The 23,467-nt window shown below is 38.1% G+C and overlaps 1 protein-coding gene and 1 non-coding gene across 6 annotated transcripts in view; both read right to left on the reverse strand.

Annotated features, from left to right (window-relative positions):
- The window catches only part of UBR5 (ubiquitin protein ligase E3 component n-recognin 5), a 142,054-nt gene that overhangs the window by 111,250 nt on the left and 7,337 nt on the right, over positions 1-23,467 (reverse strand). The gene's annotated exons all lie outside the window — the stretch shown is intronic.
- Positions 11,949-12,021, reverse strand: TRNAQ-CUG (transfer RNA glutamine (anticodon CUG)). Its single transcript has one exon. It is a non-coding gene; the product is annotated as a tRNA-Gln (tRNA).

The following is a 23,467-nucleotide window of genomic DNA, read 5'->3' on the forward strand; positions in this document are numbered from 1 at the left end:
ATTCTTGGAACCAGAAATCCGCAGACGCACTCTAACTCTGTGTATTTTGCGCATGGGTTGTTATTTCACAAGAGTGAGAGATTCCTTCTCTTCTTGCCCCTACTACCTCCAATCTCATCTCCTCACTCTTCCTGGGCACTCTATACCCCAAATATCACTATACTCTCCCAAGTCCTTCACTAGATTATACTCACAAAGTACTATTTGGGGGGGGGGGCGGGAGGACACGCCTCGCAGCTTGCTGGATCTTAGTTCCCCAAACAAGGGACTGAACCCAGGCCACAGCAGCAAAAGCACTGAATCCCAACCACTAGACCACCAGGGAGCTCTTTATTTTATTTTTTTTGTACACACCTATCTACTCCTTCAGCCTAGAATAAACTATACCCCGCTGCCTTCTACAGGTCTACAGCTACTAGCCCCTGGAGGGCAGGCTGAGAGAACTTGTTGGAAACATTAACTCACCTTTCACTCCAGGCTAAACTAGGCATTTCTCTGAGTCCCCTGGGTCATACTTCCTTCCACAGTACTTATGCTGTAACTACTTGTTTGATGAAATATTTGTCTCTTTCACGGCTTGACAAACTCTATGAAGGCAAGAACCGGGTTTTACTAATTTCTAAATCCCCAGCACCTGCCAGCTGATGGATGGGTGGCTGAACAAATGAATGGGCATTCATGTCCCTGCTCTAAGTCCTACACTGCTTCAAAATGGTGGATCTGCAGCTTTTTTATTCTTTTCATAGTCATTCTTAAAGATTTTTAGCTGTTCTGCTATGAAACCAATATTATGAGACTAGGTTTTTTAAAACACACCAAAGGAATATTGTCCTACAAAATAACCCCACGGAGGTTCTACCCCAAATCAAATGGTCCTACAATACTAAGAAGAATTCTTTAACTTTCTTTGAGAATCATCCCCAGAAAGAGTTTACCAGACAGACAAGGAAATCACTCGGTACTTTACAGCTGGGGATACTCTCCCAGTCCCTCCACTTAGAGGACAGTCTTGTTCCTCCCTCCACCCCTCCCTCCTCCATGGCTTAATCTGGGTTGGTGTTAAGGAAATGTACTGAAGGGGCCAAAAGGAAGCTGGAAGCAAAGGGAAGAGAGAAAGTGAGCTCATCAGGAAGCAAAAGTACAGATAAAAGTCTGTGTGCAACTCGCCTGTATAAGTGCCTGAAACTGATAACATGAGTCTAACTGGCTAAGCACCTTAAAATGCAAACTAGAGAAAGTCTAATTACTGGACATCTATTGGCAAGTAATGCAACAAAATATTCCAACATTTAATGCTGTGCCAAAATAGGAAGAATTGGACATAAATAGCCATATTAATTTTTTATTTGTTTGGGGTTTCTTTTTTTTTTTTCGGTTGTTTAGCCAATCATCAGCATTGTAGCCACGAAAAGGCAAAGTTAGTGCCAACCACGTTCTACCTAGATACCCAAAAGAACCCTGGGTTTTTTTTTGAGTCTCAGCTCCCCCATTAAAAAAGGAGCGTGACCTTGAATAGGTCATTTAACATCTCCTGCTCTCATGTTTCCACCTCTGCCAAAAATGGTGCTTACCATATCTGCTTCACAGAGTTGTTTTAAGAATTGAATAATATGTCACATGCAAAAGTAATGTGTACCATCTGAAATAACAGTGTCTAAACCTGGCTAATCATCCACTGTCTAAGGAATATTTTAAAAGACATATTACCAGACCCCACCCAAACCTACTAAATCAGAAATCTCCAAATACAAGACTCAGTAATTTATATTCTGGCTAAATAATGGCACATTCATAAAATGTCTCTGGAAGGAATAACATTTAGTCACCTATGAGGATAGGAAGTAGGCAGCTAGGAAACAGAGCAGGGAGGGAAGCTTTTCACTGAGTGCCAATGTACACTTTTTGAATTTGAATCACATATTATCAACTCAAAATTTTAAAAAAAAATTTCTAAGCAACCCAAAGTGATGCTGATGATCAACTAAGTTCGGAAATCACTACTCTAAAATACCACGAATACATGTAAGGACTGCTTAAAACAGTCACAAGATTAATAGTCCATTTAGGGAGATATTAATAACCCTACTATTTCAAGTTTTGGAAATGTTGCTTAGGATAGCCCCCTCTTAGAAATTCACAATCCACATACCTCTATTAGATTCTGATAAGTCCTAAAATAAAGAAACATGTTTACGCTTAATCCTGTGTTTTTCAAACTGAAGTGAACACTGTTTGGGACACACTAAACATGGAACACAAACAGGCCATTCTTTCTAGTAAGGTCTTGGGAAACCAGAGGACATTGATCTGAAATCTAAGCTCCCGGAAGTAGTAGTCCCAAACCGTGGAGGGGGCCTAGCACAGAGAAGGCCACTCCCTCCAAAAGGTAGAGCTCAGTAGCGACAAACTACCTTTCCTCTTTTTTCTTTATCTAAACAAAACTGATTTCCCTATTTTCTTACTGGGATTAAAAAGATAAACAGGGATTAAAAAGATAAATGCCATAAACAAACAATCTTACTCTGCCTAAAATTATATTGTTAACATGTATCTATAGCAGACAATTTTTTTAATCCAAGTAACATGGCAACAGCATTTTCATTCCTTTAAGTAGAAAAATTAAAGATCTTTAACTATGATTCAAAATCATCTACTTTTAGGAGACAGCAATAGATTTCAATATTTCCCTTCTACAGTATAAGCAGACCTTCCTGGGCATCTTTATTCCCACAAAGCCAGACTAACCAAGTGGGCTCTACAATCTAATTGTCCAACAACCTTGCTTCTTAGCTGGAGCATGATCATCAGTGTACCCAGAGGGGGTCGGAAAGCTGTATCAAATTAATGGCTTCTTTGAAATCTGCACCTACTGGGGTTCTTAACACTGGGTCTCTAATTCAGAGATCCAAATCGAAGTCATCAAAAAAAGGTCAAACCTACAAACCACCACAGTCAAATTTAAGGGCTTACAAGATCCCTTTTGTTTTTATCACTATGGCGCACAAAAAAACACAAATGTCTCCCCTCTGGCAACACAGCAACCATAGCAAAGGGTTGGCTTCCCCCACCACCAATAAATGGGATCCACCAGTAAATGTTTCCAATTCTTCACCTTACAATAAATACTCAACCCAATAGAAGTAGATTCAACAGGCAGTCTCTGATTTACAGATTGACATTACTAATAGAGAGGGCTCTCATCCCATCTCAATCCCCACTCTGTATCTGCCAACCACTTAAAAAAAAAACAAACACACACACACAAAACATGGTGCTTTTAGATAGCGTGTGGAGAATGATGTTAGAGAGCTAAGCCTGGGAATGAATATAAAGGACATTAGCCCATCTATCTGCCAATCCCTAATTATCATCCCCAGGCTGCTAGTATTTTCCCCTGGTTTGGGGTTGTTTTGGGGGGGGTTTTTTAACCTGAAAATCACTTCCCAGTCATAGATACAATATTCTCAATATTTCAGCATCAGGCACTAACAAGTTTATTGGTTTAATCCTCTCTTCATAACTAACTTCAACCTCCTGAAAAAGAAAGATGGTGGAGCGGCACTCCTGTAATCACCGCCATCTCAGACTGTCCTAGCAAACATTAGGTCAGAACAGCAATGCTTGCAAAACTCAGCCACCATCATCTAGCTACAACATAGCTACGTACAGTGTAGCTCTCCTTGTTCCCTCAAAAAAAAAATTGGCATCTGTAGTGTTTACAGAGCAAAACAGTTAACAAACCTAACAAAATGGAACCAGCCTACAATGAGATTACTATCAATAAATATTATCAATTCACAGTAGGACTCTAAAGTTGCTTTGTCCCAGACTAAATTCTCTACACCTCCTTTCTTCTCTTAGCACTGAGCACTCCATCAAGTTCGATGTGGGTAGTCAGTGAAAAGGTCTTCCATAGGTTTGGGTGGGACAGTTCCCTCCACTTTCCTTTCCATCTAAAGCTGAAAAAAGTAAAGTGAATAAAACTAAAACAAACAGAAGGAACACGACGTACTGATATAAGATATGTATCAATTAACAAATATTGACTGAGTATTATGTGCAGGTATGCAAATCAGTGGGATGGCGGGATGGAAGAATGGCTGGAGTAGAGTTGGTATACTGTGCTCACTCTGGAAAACCTCTTCCACTCTATATATACAGCCATGAAAGACAACCGTAAAAGAGAAAACCAAAAGACAAAGCTGAGATCAAATAAAAGATAAACATCTCCACAGAAGGGAAATGATGCTCAAAGTGCTCCCTAGTGGAAGACTGGGTTCATCCTGTAAGTTGGAGTTAGGCTCATGGTTTTGTTAGAACACTGTGGCTGAAAAGCTTAATAGTAACCACTAAAAGAACAGAAATACAATCTATGGCTTCCAATCAAAAGAGGAGGAAAAAAGGAAGGAAATGCAGAAAACTAGGAATCTTAACAGAAGGAAAAAAAAGCAGCAAAATAAAAGATTCAGAAAAAACGAAATTCAGACAGTAGAAATAAATCTACTTATTCAAATGGTTCATCGCACATATTAAAAGTCAAATATTAACAGAGTGAAGGAAAAGGAAGTATTAATAAGAATAAGAGAGACACCACATAACATTAAAAGGAATAATCCACCAAGAACATTTAACATGCAAGAATTTGAATGTTCCTAATACCATAACCTCAAAAATATATCTAGTAAAAACTGACCATTTGAGAAAATGTCAACTCCAATGAGAAATTTAATACACTTCTATCAGAAACTGATAGTTCAAGCAGACAAAATATCAGTAAAGATAGAAACTTTGAAAAGGAACATTAACAAGCTTAGTCTAACAAATAAATATATAGAAACCTGTCCCCCAACTGGGGTGTCACAGGTTTTAAGGCATAAAGCACATTCTGACTCCTAGACAACAGATAAATAAAATTTCCTTCAAATTATAAGAATAAACATAAGGTTGCCAACTTTTTATCTTGCCAAGATTTAGAAAAAGCAACAAACTAGAACTACCAATATTTCATTAAAAGATAAATTTCAAATTTATAAAGTAGAAAAGACAAATCTAAATAAAAAAATTTTCTCCCTAACCCACGGACTGTGAAAGCTTTCTTAGAAACTGGCACCAACACAGAATTGTACTTAATTTGATATTTCTTAACTTTTATTTGATCTCAGAAAAACAATCATACAGATTTTTTTCATTTAATATCAAGTCCTTGATATAATAGTCTCTTTGTTTTCAATGAGAAAACAGAAGACTACAAGAGGTTGATTTACCTGTAATTACTCAATTAAGACGTGACAGAGAGAGAGAAGGAGACAAAACCTCTCCCAGCCTCTATTCTTATCATCATATCACACTTGCCATGGGTCCAATTCTATCAACAAATACTTCCTGAATGCCCAGAATTAAGTATTACAGGAAATAAGCTGCACTATAAAATACACTGGGGAGGGAGAGGAGACGAACGGTGGCACCACCTGAGGGGGTTTCTACATACTTGGGAATGCTGCCCCTAATCATGAGCCACAGCTACAGAAAACTGTGCCATCTCCCCCCTTAGGAAGCCTGAGGAAGAAAGAAAAGCTGATACAATGCACACATCTCAAGTAGTGTACAATCTACTTGTAAAAACAAAGGATATACACAGGAAAACAAATAAAAAATAAAACACTAAACTAGCTGCCAAGATGAGTGCTATAACCAAATTACTAAGAGAAGGCAGAATTCATTTTGGGTTGGAAGAGTCAGTGAGGGCCAGGGCTTCAGGGGAGTCAGGATTTTGAAATGGGCCTTGAAGGGTGTTGAGACTCATCATCTCAAAAAAGGTGGCATCATCTCGGTGAAAACATTTATAAATATTTATCTAGTAAACAAAAAAAATGGCTCTTACACAACTAAAAAAGCTAAAGGTCTCCAGAACACCTCGAGAAGCCAAGAAGATTCTAAGATTTTAAATTATTTTTCTTACATATCATCTACACAGTCGATAGTGCTAGAGCAGTCTGCTAGTCAAAATACAACTGCAAAAATAAACTATATACCGCCTTCCTGTGATCAACTATATTCAATATCCCGTAATAAACCATAATGGAAAAGAATCTGAAAAAGAACGTACGTATATAACTGAATCACTTTGCTGTACACCAAAAACTAACACAACATTGTAAATCATACTTCAGTAAAAAATTAAATTAAGTTAAATTAAATTTTAAAAATAAAAAAAGAGAAGAGACAGGACAAGAGAATACAACAACAAGGCTGTCATCTACAAGCCAAGAAGCAGGTTTTCACCAGAACCCAACCATTATGGCACCCTGATCTCAGACTTCCAGCCTCCAGAATTGTGAAAAATAAATGTACCAGTTTATGGTATTTTGTTACAGCAACCCAAGCAGACTAAGACAACAGGTATGGAGAACCAGTGTATCCAGAATAAACATAAATAATTTTCTTGGGCTTCCCTGGTGGCGCAGTGGTTGAGAATCTGCCTGCTAATGCAGGGGACACGGGTTCGAGCCCTGGTCTGGGAAGATCCCACATGCCGCGGAGCAGCTAAGCCCGTGAGCCACAATTACTGAGCTTGCGCGTCTGGAGCCTGTGCTCCGCAACAAGAGAGGCCGTGATAGTGAGAGGCCCGCGCACCGTGATGAAGAGTGGCTCCCCCTTGCCACAACTAGAGAAAGCCCTCGCACAGAAACGAAGACCCAACACAGCCATAAATAAATTAATTTAAAAAAAAAAAAAAGGAATAATTTTCTTGTGTAGGACTTCTAGTTAAACATGAGTTATCTCCACCACCTCCTACAACCCCCCTAAAACGACAAGTGAATTTTAAAGTTACAAGGACAAAGAGAAAGAGAGAAGGCTAGAGCACTCAAGCAAGAGATGCCTACAACATTTTTGGAAGCTGGAAATCATATAGAGCAAGTGGCAAATGACTTAGCAGACAAGAGAAAATTGAAACCTAAAGTCTACAGGGTGGGCAAAGAGGAACAGACCAACTCTTAGAAACTGGAGGCACCAGGTACCTGTGAAGCCTGGGGGTGACCCCAAACAGGAAGTTCACATAAGGAGCAGTTAAGATCCCCACCCTATAGGCCTGAGGCTGCCCCTCCCAGACCCTGACTGAACTGTCCGTTACTTACAGAAATTCAACCAGAATAACAGCCTGGGGATACCTGGCCAGGCAGGAATGGGGACACTGGAAGCAGTGAAAGCTGTTTGCTGAAATGAGTCCACCAGCTCCCATCCCAGAATGCTTGCAGCCACACTCTTAACTTCCAGGATTCCTTTCCCGAGAAACTGGCCCAACGGGAGAGAAAAAATCTTCGGCATAATATAAAACAAAAAGTCAAAGTGATAGACAATAAAGGGAGGAAAGATAAGTAAATCAGAGTGGCAATGGAGGTGTCAAACATCCAACTACTAGGAGTTCCAAAAAAAAGAAAAATGAGAAAATGGATGAGAGAAAAATGTGTAACAAAATTTCCTGGAATGATAGGAGCTTCCAGAATAAAGGCACCTACCAAGTGTTTGGGGCCCAAAATACAATGAATGAGAAAAGGACCTACTACATAAAGGCACATCAACATGAAATTTCTCAGCACCATGGACTGAGGAAAGACTCTCAAAGCGCTTTTTCTTTGGGGGGGTGGGGGGGAGGCGGAGGGGGGAAGGTAGGTCAAGTTAAAAGGATCAGGAGTCAAAATGGCACTGAACTCCTTAAAAGAAATACTGGAAGCTATGTGATGATGCAATGCCTTCAAAATTTTGAAGAAAAATTATTCCCAACCAGAAATTTTATACCTAGCAAATAACAATAAGGACAAAAATTAAATTTGCTTTCAACTAAATAAAAAAAAATGGCACACTAAAGACAGAAAAGGGATAAGCTTTTTTTTTTTTTTTTTAATTTATTTATTTATGTTTGGCTGTGTTGGGTCTTCGTTGCTATGCGCGGGCTTTCTCTAGTTGCGGCGAGCAGGGGCTACTCTTTGTTGCGGTGCGCTGGCTTCTCATTGCAGTGGCTTCTCTTGCTGCGCTTGTTGTGGAGCACCGGCTCTAGGCGCGCGGGCTTCAGTAGGTGGCATGCAGGCTCAGTAGTTGTGGCGCATGGGCTTAGCTGCTCCGCGGCATGTGGGATCTTCCCGGACCAGGGCTCAAACCTGTGTCCCCTGCATTGGCAGGCAGATTCTTAACCACTGCGCCACCAGGGAAGTCCCAGGGATAAGCTTTCAAAAAAAACTTTTAAAACTATCAAAACTAGATCCAAAATTCCTTAAAACGTCACCAAAACAGTTAACTAAGTTAGAAACAAAAACAAAAAAACTTCCACTCTCTTGCCTTTTGGGATACAGAAAGTATGTAGACTCACTTGTCCAACCGACCTCACAGCAGTGACTGTCATTTCATCTACAAAACTGATAGAAAAATAAACATACCATTTGTGTTTAAAACATATACGTGCAACTTTAAACATCTTTAAATATTCTAAAGATTACTGAATGTCCACAAAGACAGAGCTTGGGATGAGGGAGAAGAGCAAGTACCAGAGCAAAGACCAAAAGCAAACAAAGAAAAGGAAACCAAAAACCCCTGGGAAAAAAATTTCTATTGGGCTTGTGAAGGAATTACTTGCACACTCTCCCTGAAACCAGCAAGTCTAAAGGGGCTTGACCCTCCTTCTTCAAACTCTCTTAATAGTGTCTCAAGTTATTGGCTTGGCCATAGTCTATAACGTAGACAAGCCGGAAAAACTCTAACCACAGCAATCAGAACTTAAAAGCCTGACCTTTAAACTAAATCAAGATTTTTGATCTGAAATACCAGGAAAGGATTGAGTCCCTCAACACATCCTGTAAATAATTTAGACCATAAATTCACTTCTGTGATGGCAAAGTTTACTTACACATTGAACCAAAAGGGTAGTGTAGCATACAATATGCTTAGTACAAAGCCTGGTACAAAATATTAACGGCTCCTGCTATTACTGGCGTTAACATTTCTGACTGAATGAAAGAAAAGGAGGTGCTGAGTGCTAAGTAGGAACTGGTGAAAAAGGAATTTGGGGAACCAGAGCTATTATGGGTGGGCAGTACCACTTTGGATGAAGACAGCAAAGAGTGACTCCAAATATCTACCATTATACCCCATTAAAAACCAATGATAGACATCTGAAACAGATCTCATAACTAACACATAAGACCAACTAGACATAACTGAAGTTCATGGATAAAACTGTACTTCTTAGCTCATGTGTACTGCAAAAATAATGTGAATCCATAGCATCTATTAAAATCCTGGTTATCTAAACCTTTCCAAATTACATTTAGAATTACCTCTATCCTTCCCAGTTATATATCAAATATCTACAGAAAGTGTAATAAAGATACTATGGCCCAGTGGACACTTTCTCTTTTGACTTCCTCCAGAACTTCTCATCAATTCTACTCAATTTAGCAATTAATCATTTACTGCTTCATCTCTATACTGCTCTCCTACTTTTTAACAGTTCTATTTTATTTTCCTAACTACACAGTAAACTCCTTAAGGATGTAACCATGACTTAACTTTTTGTACATCTGGGTATTAGTACATTACAGGTACTAGATAGGTTGACTAAAGATACCAGAATATCATACAAAGAAGAGACTAACTGTTCACAACCTTTCTCAGCCAAACGACAAAGGATGGAAACAATTTAGTGTCACTATGGTAATGATTCTAATGTGTCCCCAGTCCACCATCTCACACCCTAGCATGTCCAGATGGAGAGTGCAACAAAGGCTTAATCAATAGGAACCAGCACCCTGGCTTCAGAAATGAACGGTCCTAGTTTCAACACTCAGCTGAGCATGGAGACTGTCACTTTACGGTCCCCATTCCTCCACCAAACCCCAGGCAAGAGGGAAGAAAAGACACGTGATGATGGGCCAGTCCTCTGCAAACAGATCAAATTTTAAAGCAATAAAAAAAAATTTATTCATGTAGGCACAAGGTAACAGTTAATGTACTGCTTTTAAAGGCTGGAGCACACTCCTTTACTGCGACATTTTGTTTTTATCTACAAATGTTTAAAACTTCAGTTCACATAACAGTAACCCATGAGCCTCAGCAGCAGACCCTGTTAACGGGCCTTAATAACTAAGGACCCCGTGCTTAGAGACCTACCACTCCATAGCTGTGCTGCCTGGGAGGCACGCTCAATTGCCTTCACCTCAAATTGCCTCTGCAACAGTGCTGCCAGGCTGCTAAATGAGATGATGCTTGGAAAACGTAGTGCTTCATATATAGTAAGGAGTAACAATGCTGAAAATGTTTAAAATGAGCAAACCGCATAATTTTCCAGATCAGCCTCTAAACATTATATAATTCTAATCCAGAAAGTTACACTCCTCAATTCCCATAGAGGGGCCTCCACAAAACAAGGAGTTCAGCTTTTATCAGTGCTCAGTACAGTCACATAAAGAAAACTTCTGTGCTGACTATAAAACTCACTGTCCGTTGGGCTTTTTAGTAGCCCTAAATATAAAAAAGATTCACTAAAAATGTATCTCAGAGCATGATTAAGAAAAAGTTTCTCTCTGATGTAACATGATAAGCAGTTAATTTTTCAGCCATTGCTTTTTGTCTTGGCTTGCAGAAAGTCCAAAATATGATTCAACTTAAGCTGACACTTCACTGACACTTCCTACCATCTTTACCATCTAGAAATTCTACCCACTCTCTTCCTTGCTTTGAGTATTAGTCCTAGGAAGGCCCTCAGAAACTGTCCAATCCCACATCTTCATTTTGTAATGACAACAAAGCCTCTTTTGACTAGAAACAGACAAAACAACAAAAGGTATTGCATGTACAAAATAAATACAGGGTCTTTTTCACATTCACACAAAAGATGCTGCAATTTCATCACATATTCCATTTAATAAAAACTGCAAAACACTAAGAAAAATGACACATGACTAATATCACTTTAAAACTGACCACAAATAATACACCACCTTAGGCAAAGCTATGAAATAATAAGGCCTATATCTAACAAACTTTACATGCAAATAGATATCATCTTCATATTAACCATACTGGTAAGCTATACATTTATGTCAACAACAATGACCTGCCCAAACGATTTTTAGAACTCTCCTTCTGGAACTGTCTGTAAGGTTTCTTTTAAATGCCAATATCTAGCCAGTAGCTAGTACAATGCCTCACACATAGTAGGTATGCAAATGATTATTAAAATAAATAGATTCTGCAGCAAAACCTAGTCATTTCAAGACAGATGTGTCTCTGGAAATAGAAAACATTCAGTCCTAAAGCTGACTAATCAAATGGATGATGAAGCCAAGTAGCTCCTGTCCAAAGAAAATTCTGTTTCGCAGGAAATACACCCTGTGTCTGAGCAGAGTCATAGTGAAGAACTAATCACTGGCCCACATTTCAATCTTTTAAGTCTCAGAACATAGCAAATGTTTCACATTTCCTAAATAATGCACCCAAACAACCACCTGACTGTATGAGTAAAACTAGTGATGTCAAAGAAACACATTTACCTTGGCTCCCCTTATGATTCTGACCTGGATGCTTCTGGAGGGGGCTCTGTGATATTAAGCTGTTGAACTGCCCAGTACAATACTTCGGTCTGGAAATATTATGTCCATTAATAGTTACTACTGCCACAAAATGCATTATGTCCAGTGCCATAAATATCAAGTCTTCACTGTTTCTATTTTCAAATACACAGTATCAATCTTTTCTAAAACTTTCATGGTACCCAAATATCCTTCTGAACTATTATACTTTACTGTTTATCATCTTTTTTAATGGTCGTGATAGTTAAAAAAAAGAAATCCATAAATTCTTTTTTTTCCTAAATATTTATTTATTTATTTGGCTGTGCCAGGTCTTAGTTGCAGCACAAGGGCTCTTTTTTTTCAGTTGAGGCATGCGGGATCTAGTTTCCTGACCAGGGATGGAACCTGGGCCCCCTGCATTCAGAGCGCAGAGTCTTAACCACTGGACCACCAGGGAAGTTCCTCCATAAATTCTTTGGCACTCTTCCCATCAAGAGGTGGAGTCTAATTATCCTCCCTTGAATATGGGCCTTATGATTTGCTCCTTGAGAAAAGATCGAGGCTGAAGAAACACTGCATGACTTCTAAGGCTATGTCAGGAAAAGGCATTCTAGCCTGGCTCTCTGTCTCTTGGGACACATGCCTTTTAAACTTTTAGCTACCTGGTAAGAAGTCTAGCTACCTCGAAGACTCCATTCTGCAGAGACCACACAGAAGTAGAGATGCCTGAGAAACCTCAGCTGTTCCAGATCCCAGCTGTTTGAATCTCCTAGATGACTCCAGCTACCATCTCACGGCAACTGCATAAATCTAGATACGAACCACCTAGCTGAGTACTGTCAATCGCCAGAAGTAATAATAAATGATTACTGTTTTACACCATTAAGTTTGGAGTGATTTATTACACAGCAATTAAAAACCAGAATGATGATCAAAGGAAATCTCAGCATTTTCTTTGGTACTAGTTCCACTGATATATGAATAAAGCCTCATTTATGGTTCATCTCTGATATCTTCCTTACCCATTTCCTTTAACTGGGCCAAGTTTAAAAACCAAAACTCTATATTACCTACACCTTAATATGTTTATTTCCTTAAATGTTTATTTCACATATCTTATTTACAAATCTATTTAACCTTAGACTCATCTGAATAGTAAATCTTTGCTCACATAAGCCAATCTTTATGTCACATCAATAGAAAACCTATCTTCTATATAGTCTAGTAACTAATACAACACTGACAGGCCAACTCTCCTGTCAATCACCCAGGTAACGTATACTGATAGAATGTTCTCATTTCCTCATCCCTGCAGTCGACAGACCACATAAGGAAACAAAAGGTGACAAGGCCAAAACCTTCACCAGCCACTGATCTTTCATTAAAAGTCTCCAAAAATCCTTGCAAGTTTAACAAGTGCACAACCTGGCCTATCACTTTCACATCTTTTGAAGTCAAGCTGATGCTGATCACAGGATGTTATCTGACAACAAAATGTAGTCCAATGCAAAACATGTGCAAAGTGAAACTTCGAATCTCACAAAAATCCAAGATTCCCTGAGGTCTAGGAAAAGCAACATTGAGAAATTCATTAAAGCACACAATGCTGACAAATGAAAATTATATACAAAGACCAATTAAAAGTTCATAAAAATTGAAAACAATGACACAACTGTGCTTTGAAATAGAATGACTTTAGTATTTCAATAATTAAGTGTGGCCCTTGGAAAAACTACAAATATTTTTGAAAAAATGACTCCATGACAAAATTCAAATGAAGCCAAATACAATGTGTAGGCCTTGACTGAATTCTGGTTTGAAAAAACCCAGCTATTGTGTACAGACATTTTAAAGACAAGTGGAGAAAAGTAATGGTATTAAGGAACCTTGTTAATTTTCTAAAGTGATAATGGTGGTTGTACAGAAGAAGGTCCATATTCTTAGGCAATGCAAGCCCATGTATTTAAAGATTAAAAAAGCATCATGATGACTGCAACTTCTAAACAGCTCAACGAAATCATTTATATATACATGCATATTTTGCAAATTTGGCAAAAACAATTACCAAAACAACAATTACTGAATGGAGAAGGTGGATAACCAAATAACTCACTGTTCATTCTTTCAATTTTTCTGCATGTCTGAAGATGTTTACAATAGAATGTTGGATGGGAAAAAGAATATCAACCTCACCAAAATTACATACACACATACAGAGTCAAGGATCACCATTTAAGGAAGGTCTCCTACATGAAATATTGGGGGGGGGGGAGGTCAGGTGAAATACTGTGGTATCTTTCAATGTTATTGGAATAGTACATTCCAAAAAAAAAAAAAATCCATATACTTAATTCATTCCTTATTCCAGAGATTGGAATATAGTTCTAAGAACTAATTTTTATTAAAATAAAGTACTTTATTTTGCTTACTTTTGAAGTTCAGATTAATTTAATAAACACGTGTACTAACATATGTCAAGTACTAGGAATGCAAAGACCACAATGAGCCTGTCTTCAAAGAGGTCACCTCTCAGCTCCCCCGGATGGCACTCACAGGCTCAAACTGAAGGAAGGACAGTTTAAAGAGGGGCCCTACAGGATAATGAGAATATTTAAGAAACCATTTAGGGATAGTACAAAGAACAGTTAATTCAGTGGGCTTTCCCGTAATTTCTAACTGATTACATTTTTAATAGGAATACATTTCAGACAGATGTAACATATGGAAATTAAACACCACACATTTCAAAAGAAGTGTTTCATAACTATGAACACACAAAAAGCATGTCACTAGAATGTAAGCTCCTCAAAGGCAGGAATTTTTGCCTCTTTAGTTCACTGATACAGTCCAAGTATCTGGCCCATAACAAGCCCTCAATAAATATCTGCTATTGTAAAGCAATTATACTCCAATAAAGATGAATGAATGAATGAAACGAAGTCGAATTTCTTTTAATGTCCATTTATATTTAATTTATGGTGAAAATTCTGGTCAATTTACTAGGAGGAAAAAAATTATTTAAATTTTATCACAATGTTTTTGAGAAGCTATCTTCCCCCTGCGTGAACTCTGAATATAAAACAGAAATGATAAATTTTTGTCCAAAATCCAAAAGGCTTTCATCACACAACATTCCTTTGAGGCATGCCTGTGAACAAATATTCTGTAAGCTCAAGTCAGAAATTATGCCCATATATCTATCTGATCCTAACGGCTTTGCTCAATATCAAAGTTCAAAATAATTATTTGTAGAATCGTCCCTCAATTAGTTTTACACAAAGAATTATACTCTCGGTAAGAAGTCTCTAGAGGGAAAAAAAGGAAAAAAAAACTTTAGTGAAATTAAATCAGTATTCTTTATTCAATGCTTTTCATGTTCCTGCTTTAGGTGAATAGCTAACTAAATTCAAACACTTTCCTAGGGATTTATTCTTTTTCTATTATTAAAATAATATATACTCACATAAAAGTATACAAAATACTAAAACATATTAAGAGACATCAAAAGCAATCACTCAACCCAGAAACAAGCACACTGTCATCACTTCTTATGAAACTTTTATCTTTAACCTGGTTAAGACCATGAACTGTTTTACACAGAAAAATGGAGTCTTTTTATCTCAGTGATATTATTGGTCCGTTTACAGGATTTGCACTGTTTTCCCAACAGCAATAAGGCATTTGAACTGAACCATCCATCCAAGCTTGTTTGTCTTCATTTACACTAACAAACACCAACAACTTGGCTGGATAGAGGTTTAAAGATGCTATTTGTAGCCATGAGATCAAGCAACTGGCCTAAACTAGGATGGCATGCATACCCTTTATTGCACTGGTTCAGTTACTCTACGTCTAATCCATTAAATTAATTAGTCACAGCCAATATATGACATAACACAACAGATTTATTTTACCATGATAATACCAAGCTCATTACTGAAGACAGTTAAGAGGGTATTCTTTTTTACAAGAGAACTATTCAACTGATTTGAAACCCTATGTAGTTACTCTGAGCATTCTCTCACCTTAGGGTCTTCTCGCGTGCTGTTCCTTCTGCCTAGAAAGCTCTTCTAGTCCTCCAGGCCCTGCCCTACATCACACATCTTCCCCACCAGCTCCTCAGCCTGGTCCTCCTTTTAAACACTTCAGAATCCTGGTCCTCCTTTTAAACATTACTTCTTCCAATAAGCTGTTCTTTCTTTGCAAGACTGGGGTATGTGCCTCTGGTGAAGAATCCTTTACTTCCTCTTTCCCTATGCTCATTATCATACTGCTCTGTAATGGTCTGTCTTTCCCACAGACTAAGCTCTTCCATCATACACCCAAGACTAGAACCAACATGTAGCAGAAGCCCCACAAAATGTGCTTAACTGAAGGATGAGATACTATTTAATGGCATACACACTGTGTGTACATATTACTATTTTTTTTTTCAAATGTGCGTTTCTTTAATGTTAAAAAATATACACAGGAGAAGCAATGTGTTTTACATAGGAATACACACATTAACAAGGCACTTCTTATAGTTTTCCAAAACTCTATTATATCAGTCTGAGATTTATAAATTAAATATATCAGAACCTTTTAAGTTAAAATGATATCCTTGAAACTACTGAACATACTAGACTTTTCTCAAATGAACAGAGAATGGGAATATGGTTTGTGTCAAATAAGGTTTATTGTTAGCTTTATTGCCTATAGTCTATAAGATGAAACTTTACCGTGTCTTTGCAAACAGGACACATTTCTTAAAAAAAACTGATCAAAATTTTCCATACAAATAGCTCTATATAATAGATTGGGTTTTTTTATTTGGCCGCAACTTGCGGCATGCAGGATCTGTTCCCCAACCAGGGATCGAACCCGCGCCCCCTGCAGTGGAAGTGCAGAGTCTTAACCACTGGACCGCCAGGGAAGTCCCCATATTAATATTTAATTGCGTGTGTGTGTATATATACACACACACACACTAACAGGTGTGTGTGTGTATATATATATATATACACTAACAGGTGTGTGTGTGTGTGTATATATATATATATATAGTAACAGGTGTGTGTGTATCAGAAAAACAAGTTACTTCCCATGCCCACTCCAAGAAGAAAAGGAAAAACAATAAAGCTGAATTAATGCAGAGCCTAGTCTTTGCCACTTCACTAATCATCTGGGCACTCCAGCCCTCAATTTCCTCAGCTGTAAAACATGAAAATCCTAAAATCCTCCTTGACGTAAAATTTTGAACATCTCAAAAATGACTTTCTACTCAGGAAAGTCAAGTAGACTTGCGGTCTAGTCAAGTCAAAAGGTAATACCAATTATTACAGTCTACCATACAGCATGATAATAGGCATCCTAGAAAAGAGAAGATCAATTCTCACTGAGCACTTGACAGGAACAGCCCCCCAAAAGAGAAGAGTCTCAACCCACTACCAACCAAAGGTGAGCAAACACTCCCAAGCCCAGGAGGTTAGGTGATAAGCAGTCAACGTGCTTTTGCTTTATCACACGTTATTTCAAATAAGCTTTTGCTACCCGGAACCTTCCCCCATTAAATTTATATGGAAAGAATAATGAAAAGATAACATAATTATACTAAATTCATCTGTGCCAAATCAAATACATGAGCCCTACCAGTTAAAAAATTAACCAAAACAAAAACAAAACACAGAAGAGTTGGGCTGGTTTTGAAGAGCTCCCCTCCAGTTAAACAAACAAGGTATTCAGAGTTTAGAATGACCATTGCTTCTAGATACCCATTAGAACGAATACAAAAGAACAGAAAAGCCGGTCTGAGGCAGGAATAAAAATCAAACCTTAGAATGACAAAGCTGACTAACATACATTAAATACAACTCATAAAACAGTATCTACAGGCCTACAGTCACACAGATTCAAAGCTGAGATGAACTTTCAGACATCACATATACCCCCTCATCTTACATATGAGTAAACTAAAACTAAGACTCACTGCAAGGAAATGACTTGCCCAAGACTACATGACTGGTGAGTAGAAGGACCAAGTCTCCTGACTCCAAATCTAGTATTTTTCCAGTTCTCGGAGCTCCTTATCCATCAGGGCCTGCCTATGGTACACAAATTCTTTCAGATACACAGTAACACTCTTAAACTCTGTAAGAACTGTAATACTGGATAATGAATGTCAATATCACAAAACAAACCTGAAGACAGATTAAAATGTATTATAAAATTTAAAGGATTAAGCAGAGACATCTAAATTCAGAAAACACATTTTTGAGTATTTCGTCTCACCTTGGGGTCTTAAATCTGATATGAAATTCTATATCCATTAAAACAGATCTATCACATGAATGTCTAGAACCATAAATAATCTTAAAATATTTATCGGCAGTGCACTACATGAAATTTTCATTTTAAACAACGACAATAACAATGAAAGAGTCAGAGAACACTTGGTCTCATTTTTAAGTGTCTCTGTGCTCCAACACTACTCTCCTGGTAGCATTCAAGGCAGCCATAGGGTCAATCCCAGCCTGTGCAGGCATGAATACAAAGGAGCACAGACTACCCACATAAGCTCTTCAAGTATCCCCTCCTCCTTGCCAATTCCCAATATCGTCTCTTCCAAAACTAAGTCAAAGCATTAGGATGAAGCAACTTGTTTTCATAACCCCGACAGGTCATTATCCTCATGTTTTTACCCCTAGACAGACCTTTTGCAAACAAAAAGCAAAGGAACAAAAAAAACCCCGCCACTGTCTATATGTAAACTGTTCTTAAACAATGCAAGAGTTCTGGACTATTATTAAAACTCTGATTATCAATATCAAATACAGACATCTATGATGAACCTCTAGTTGCCACCAGCATCCTAAATGCCTGTAAATGAAAATTCATTAGACTCAAGAGAATGGAAGTAAGAGGATGAACCAGTCCCCACACCCTGAAACCTTGTCTTCAAAGCCCTTTGCAAGCACCAGGTTGAATCATCAGATCCTTCTTCCCTGTGACTTATAGTCTCTATTAGCACTTAATTCTTTATTTTCATGTGTCTCCCCATTAAACTGAAAGCTCCGTGAGGGCAGAGGCCACCATCTTTGCATCCCAATGTATATAATTTAGTTAGCAAACTACTCATTGAGTAAAAGAGTAAAATTTATTTCCCACTTTGCCTGTTTATTCCTTCCATTGATCAATAAAATTTAAGTAAAAGAAACCATGGGCAACCGCAGACTCACAGTCCTTTCTCCCTCTGAGCCATTCTACGATACAAAAACCCTCTTCCCTACCACAATCCTAAGAGCACAGAAATTGGAGCAGAAAAATCCTAAACGATCTGGTCCGATTCTTTCATTTTACAAATGAAAGTCATATCATTTGTTCATGGTCACATGGCCAATTAGTATCAGACACACACAGAAAAAAACAAATCCCCAACCAGTTTTCCTCCAATTTATATCCCATTACCATCATATCAAAGACAGACAGACTGCCTACTATATATCCCATCAATTCAAAATCATCTAAGAATACCAAGTTTTCTTTAAATTTGTGTCTTCTAATCTATGTTATCTTACCAGAAAAATAAACAATTTTCAAAAGCGCATATGGAGAAAATGTACCTTCCCATCTCTAGTACTTTGACAAGGATGTGAAAAATACTTGGCACAATCAAGATATTACCACTGGGGAAAGCTGGGTTATGAGTACCCGGGACCTCTCTGCATCATTTTTGCAACTACTTGTGAGTCTGCAATTATTTCAAAGTAAAAAGTTTAAAAAATAAATAAACATGGCCCACCTACGGGATGCCACACCCTGGGCCCACTAAGTCTATCACCTCACTCTTCTCCAAACTTTCCCAATGAGCTAGAAAAAGTTCCAACTACTTCTCAACCCAAGTTCCAGGAAGGGTTGGTGCAGCCACCCCAGGCCTAGCACAATGTCTGAGAAGCACACAAACATTTACTGAACAAGGGAAACTAATCTAACACTGTGTTCAAACTCTGTGCAGGCAACACATGGCAAATATTTACACAGGTCAAACTCGACTACCTCTTTCACCAGTCTTTCACAGTCTGCTACTGGTCTGTGGACCAGCATCACTCCCCCAGCTAAGACTGTAAGCCTATGAGCACTGACATCTGTTTTTAAAAAGCTATCCTCTCAGCGTCTTATTATAGTTCTGGGACAGACCTAATATTTATGTAAATTAATTTGAATTTTTAAAATTTCATTTGTTAAAACAGAAAAGCAAACAAAAATATATTACTCTAGCCTCAAAGGGCAGGAAAATACCCCATTCTCAAACAGACAGCTACAGAACCTATAGCCTGAGGGGAAAAGGATGGCTGGGGGCAGTGAGGAACTGGCAAGCTTGGCCCTATTTGCTGTCATCAATTAATTTTAAAACAAAGAAATGTGGGCGAGAGCCTTTTATACAGGGGTCCTCACGCTATTTTGTTCCTGATGATGGTGGTCCGTTTAGACACTATGAGAAGCACTACTTTAAATCCAAGAACCTACTAATCCGAAAAGGCTACCACAATAAATGTTTTTACTACAATTTGGTTAGGTTATGTTACTCTTTTAAAACTTCAACACTGGGGCTTCCCTGATGGCGCAGTGGTTAAGAATCCGCCTGCCAATGCAGGAGACACGGGTTCGAGCCCTAATCTGGGAAGATCCCACATGCCGCGGAGCAACTAAGCCCGTGAGCCACAATCACTGAAGCCCGTCCACCCTAGAGCCCGTGCTCCGCAACAAGAGAAGCCACCACAATGAGAAGCCTGCGCACCACAATGAAGAGTAGCCCCCGCTCGCCGCAACTAGAGAAAGCCCATACGCAGCAACGAAGACCCAACGCAGCCAAAAATAAATAAACAAAATAAAATAAATAAATTTTTAAAAAAAACTTCAACACTATTGCCACAAAGACTTTCCATTTCCAAAAAAAAAAAAAAAAAGGTTTTAAACATATCATGCTCAAAAACAAAAACCCCTCAAGAATGTCCTAGAATTCACCAAAGAAGAGACTGAATCTTCATGCCAACTGAAGAAGCTTTTTACATTTCCGAAGAGACTTCTGAGGAGTCAAGCGCCCTGGAGAAGGAAAGCAAGAGACCAACTGGCCTGAAGTCCCCGCCACTCAACAGAGTTTTTTGAAACCAGAAACATTCTGGATGGTATGGGGTGGCTGCTAACCGCATACTGCCGCCTGTCTCTGGATGCAAGTGTGTACTTAATTTTCGGTATCTTTCGGCTCTCAGAAGTGGCAGAAAGATGAGCAACTGCCAACGAAATCAGCCCCCAAGTCATCTCTGACCTGCAGACCATGGGTTGCCAACCTCCCCAAGGGAAGACACCCGTTCCTGGTTCTGCATCCCCTCAGCAGTGACAGAAACCTAACAGAGAATCAGTAGGAACATGTGGCACCCATTTCTATTCATCCCTGCTGGCAACTGCAGGAAGCAAAGAAAAAGCAGTTCCTATACCTCCCCAAACAACAACCATAGAAAGCAAAGGTGCACTGTCCACAGCATCCAAGGACTCCGTCCCTCTCATTATTCTTTATCTATAATGATCAGAACACCTGATAAGCAGAAAAATGCAATCACTTACAGAAAACACCACGGGGGACTTCTCGGAGATGAAGTTTAAATATCACTAGAAACAGAAGCATACTAAGAATTTTAAACTAGATTTGCACACAAGAAAAATCACCTGTCTGGTGCTTCCTTTAAAGTTTCCATATGCAGATGATGACACACAGCACCAACTGGACTAGTTCAAATTCCCTTTAGACAGGAAACAAAGTCACTTCCACAACCTAAGAAAATAGATGATGAACTGCACAAGCCCACATACCCCTCCCCTCAAAGCTTTTCATATAAAACCCTGTTTTCATCATTTAGACATCAAAATAACCCTATACTGTCTCTGCTTCTTTGACTTTCTTCATCAAGTTAACTTCCACATCTCAAATCTGGCTTTTTCTTAAAGCTTACAAACCCATCCTCCTCCACTTTTCAGGTCACAGAGCAGGCTGTCCCAGGAAAAAACACTCAGGTGAACCTCCACCAGGCCTCGAAGAGGGTCTTGGAGCCGCTCATGCAAAGCCTATCTCTGGAGTTTCAGATTGTCTGTGAGGAAAACCTGGTATCTGAGTTCACGAAAAGAGCTAGAACACCTCATGGTCTGAATTCTGGAACACCAGATTCATGCTGGAGCAGAGCTAATTTCGTGAAATGGTAAGTTCTCAACACTTTTTTTTCTGTACTACAAAAAATGGGGCCTGAACTGATGAGAATGGAAATAAAATTCTATTGATTCATTCAAGAGAATTCACAGTGCTTCCTAGACTGGACACTGTCATTACCTTTATAACTAGCACTCTAGACTACCACTATTACTACTGAAATTTCAAAACATAATCTCTTTATAAATATACCAGTACTTTAATTAACATGAAAATGTGCTATCGAGAAAAATGTACTTTTTAAAATTTTGAGTAGCTTTTTCCTATGAAAAATAACGTAACATTTTAGAGTCAAGAAACATTTCAACAGAAATGAAGACCCAACACAGCCAAAAATAAATAAATAAATAAATAAATTTTAAAAAGAAAAGAAAAATTTCAAAATACATAAAATTATATCCAGCATGATCGCAACTATATTAAAAAAAAAAAAAATCCATGTATAGGAAAAAAGGGACCAGAAAGTCACCAAAACATTACCAGTGATGGCAACCTTGCTAGACTTTATAAATTAATCTTTGTTTTCCAGATCTTCTATAAGAATGTTTTTCATAGCAAGGAATTTTTAAAAAATAAAAACTAAGAAACAGCCAGAAACTTGAAAACAACCCAAATTCCCATCAGCTAGAAAACAGATTACAAAACTGTATTATATCCAAACAATGAAATACTACTACCACAAATGCAAAAGAAGAAAAACTGCTACACGTGCTAAGAAAAAGACACCAAACACGATTCCATTTGCATGAAATTCTAAAAAAGGCAAAATTACAGTGAGAGAAAGAAGAATAATTGTTTTCAGGGGCATGATGGGGGGAAGGGACTTTTGGGCACAAAGGAGCACAAGGGCATTTCTGAGGGTCATAAGAATGTTCTATATCTTGATTGTGGTGGTAGTTACATAACTGTATACATTTGTCAAAACTCATCAAACTGTACACTTAAAAATGGGTGAATTTTACTGTATGTAAATTATACGTCAATAAAGCTGAGTTACAAAATACATAAGGAGAGAGAAAGTTGAAAACATTTTATTAAGGTGAATGACACCACTGGAAACTGAACAAATAACATTACTTTTGCTGTTTGGGTAAAACAAATTGTATTTTTATTTACATGTGAAATAACATTTAATTTTTAACACTTTATTCAATATCCTGACAAAAATGAGAATGTCACAAACCACAGTTATCTAAGAATTTACCATATTTCTCATTTTGAAGGGGTTTATTAGCACTACAGTGATCTATCAAGAAAATAATGTAAAATATGATCCCACTAGAGAATAATTTCTAATAGCCAAGTTCAATTTACCAGTAGTCTTACCTCTATATATTAACTTAGAAGAATGCTGCAAACTTTTCACGACTTATTCTTATTCCTCAATGTGCCCCACAGAAAATCACTTAATTTCAAGAATCCTGTCTTTCCATCATTACATAACCATTATTACAAGCGACTTGCTGATAAAATGCTATCACACTGGAGGTTAAGAAATGAGAGCATCAGTCAACCTGTAAGGAACACTAAGATTTCCAGTGTGATGCTGCCTGTCCTTCTAACGCTATTATCCAAACAAATTTTCTCTTACTCTTAAGAATGTCAAATTTTGTTAACACGTTAAAACTCAGTTTTATTATGTAAAGTTTCAAAACTGTCAGTCATC

Source organism: Eubalaena glacialis, chromosome 17, assembly GCF_028564815.1.
Source record: "Eubalaena glacialis isolate mEubGla1 chromosome 17, mEubGla1.1.hap2.+ XY, whole genome shotgun sequence".
Taxonomy (NCBI): domain Eukaryota; kingdom Metazoa; phylum Chordata; class Mammalia; order Artiodactyla; family Balaenidae; genus Eubalaena; species Eubalaena glacialis.